Source organism: Cupressus sempervirens, chromosome 6 (assembly GCF_028749045.1).
Source record: "Cupressus sempervirens isolate cs-2001-9-10 chromosome 6, ASM2874904v1, whole genome shotgun sequence".
NCBI classification, from domain to species: Eukaryota; Viridiplantae; Streptophyta; class Pinopsida; order Cupressales; family Cupressaceae; genus Cupressus; species Cupressus sempervirens.
This window is the reverse complement of record NC_143123.1, coordinates 587116158-587119053: the sequence shown is the minus strand read 5'-3', so window position 1 is coordinate 587119053 and position 2896 is coordinate 587116158. Positions and strand designations below refer to the sequence as shown.

The 2896-nt window shown below is 38.1% G+C and overlaps 1 pseudogene; it reads left to right on the top strand.

The window, feature by feature from the left end:
- Positions 1–681: 681 nt before the first annotated feature.
- LOC149553618 (4-alpha-glucanotransferase DPE2 pseudogene) lies at positions 682–2076 on the top strand (annotated as a pseudogene).
- The last annotated feature ends 820 nt before the right edge of the window (positions 2077–2896 follow it).

Below are 2896 nucleotides of genomic sequence, written 5' to 3'. Positions count from 1 at the left end.
CCATTTGTGCCCTGTTATTCGTCATGAGCCCAAATCCCAAATTCATAATTTCATGGTGATAGAGAACTAATGCCCCAATTTTCATCTTTCGAAGTGTCAGTTTGCCCAATTTCTGAAGCCGATTCCGAACCCAATTTAGTGTTTTCTGACATGTTTTCTTGTAGGAAGTTCTGAAAGGTCAATTTTGACAAAAAATATCTTTTGATCTCGAATTTTTCATGAGATGAGATTTGACGAGATGCAAGTGTGCGGAACAAAGATTCAGTGCGCCAATTTCTAAAGGCCAATCAGATGTCCTAGTTAGTTTTTAAGGCCAGTCAAAGGACCTCTGGACATGAAATTGACAAGTTGGAATAAAGTGGTAAAATGAATTTTAATTGATAGTTAAATGATGGTTTTTGATTCAGATCTATATCAAACATTGAGTTGATTAATCTACCAATTTAGTTGTTCAAAAGCGGAAAAAAAAAATTAGCCAGACCCACTTTGGGCCTGACTAATTTTTGCAGATTGACTAGACATTGTGGATTGAAATCTTGACGAGTATTATAATGGTTTATTTTAATGAATTATAATTACTTAAAGTGATATGTGATTCTGTCTAAAATTGCACATTTGTGCCGACTCTACACCAAGTTGAAAAGATACAAGGCTTACAACATTGCCCATTGATGGAGAAGGATGGATCAGCCCCTGCATCCCTGCTTTCTAAAAGTGCCTTTTAGAAGGACATCTTCCACCAAGATGAGAACAAAGAGAACCTTGAGGATTTCAAAGCAACTATTTAACAAGTTTTCTTTTCATTTTGATCTCCAGATCCACTTGCACTTGCAGCTTTTAGAAGCTGTAGAGTATGCTAGAAGGAAACATGTAGTTTTGAAAGGAGATCTTCCTATTGGAGTGGATCATAATAGTGTGGATACATGGGTTTACCCAAATCTATTTAGAATGAACACATCAACAGGTGCACCACAGACTATTTTGATAAGAACGAACAGAACTGGGGCTTTCCAACTTATAACTGGGAGGAAATGTCAAAGGATAATTATGCTTGGTGGTAGTCACAGCTAACACAGATGGGAAAATATTTCACAGCATACAAAATAGATCATATTTTGGGTTATTTTTAGGATTTGGGAACTTCCCAAACATGCAATAATTGGACTTATGGGAAAGTTTTGCCCTTCAATTCGTCTTAGTCAGGAGGAGCTCGAAAAGGAGGGTATTTGGGATTTCTATAGGTTGAGCCAACCTTATATATTAGATCATATACTGTAGGATAAGTTTGGAAGCACTTGGGCAGATGTTGCTTCAAAATACCTTAACAAAAATCAATATCACTGCTATGAGTTTAAGGAAAAGTATAATATAGAAAAGAAGATCCTCGCTAAATTGAAGGCAAACAAAGAGACACCAGAAGGGTTAGACAAAGTTGAACAAATAAGGAAAGGCCTATTTCACCTACTACATGAGATAGTACTGATTACAGATCTAGAAGATCCAAGGAAATTCTACCCTCGTTTCAATCTTGAGGAAACCACTAGTTTCATGGAATTAGATGGTCAAAGTAAAAATGTTTTGAAAAAGTTGTGTTATGACTACTATTTTCATCGGCAAGAGAAGCTTTGGTGACAAAATGCATTGAAGACCCTTCCTGCTCTATTAAATTCATCTAACATGTTGGCATGTGGAGAAGATCTTGGGTTGATTCTGGCTTGTGTACATCCTGTTATGCAAGAATTGGGGTTGATTGGCTTACGCATTCAACAAATGCCTAGTGAATCTAATCTAGAGTTTGGTATCCCTACAAACTATCCTTATGTGATAGTGCATGTGCCATCACATCATGATTGTTCTACATTATGTGCTTGGTGGGAAGAAGATGAAGGCAGACACATATGGAGTAGGGGCACCCATCCCGTGGAAACAAGAACAAAGAATAGAAAACCATTCACACCAAGCTCCACACACAAGGCCGCCATCAGAGGTTACACCAATGCAAAAGAACACCAAGTAGTGGGGCATAAAAATGTGAGTTCATGCCATGTGCAAGTAGGCAGCAGGCATTTAAATTGAAACAAGATGCCAAAGTTATAAAAGGCAGAACCAGTGCCTTTACAAGAAGACTCCATGCCTGAAGTTAAAGCGCCCAAGCTGATGATGAGGACCCTGCACAAGGAGGAACAAAGTTGCTGCTTCAAAAGGAGTAATCAGGTTTTAAAAAAATGAAGTCTCACGTACAGAATAGAGGATCCCACATTAAATAAGTGAAGCCAACACATTTGAGGCAAACCACGACAGGGGCATTTAATAAGAATCCACACCATAGAAAGCAGACACCAAGAGATGTCAAAAAGAAGTCAAAAGCAATAGGTCGGCCCAAAACAAAGAGAAGCCATGTAAAAGGCATAATCTGTTGGGGCAAGATCATATAAAAGAAACTTCATGCCATTTAAAATGAAACCCACACCATCAAAGTTCAAACAGCACCAACCCTACAGTTGACGCCAAGTAGAAAGAAGCCACGTCCATGAGAAAATCATGCAAGACTGAAAGGAAGCACCATGGTCTGAGAGGAAAACAAATTTAGAAGAATTTAAAGTGCAGGAAAAAAGGTTGTTTTAAAACCTATTATCCCACATCGTCCATATGAAGGGTTGTTTTGCTATTTAAAAACCATTTCACACAATGTCATTGATGTCAAAAGACATGAGCTCTTTTGAAGGAAAATTTGCATGTGTTTGGGTCCCAGTTGGCTGGGTGATGATGTCAAAAAATTTTTGAATAATGATGCAGGAATAATGATATGGCACCAGAAAATAGAGATTGAAGGAGATCGTGCCATGTGGCAAGATGAACGATGGGTGCAAGCTTACAATTTCAATATGCACACTAG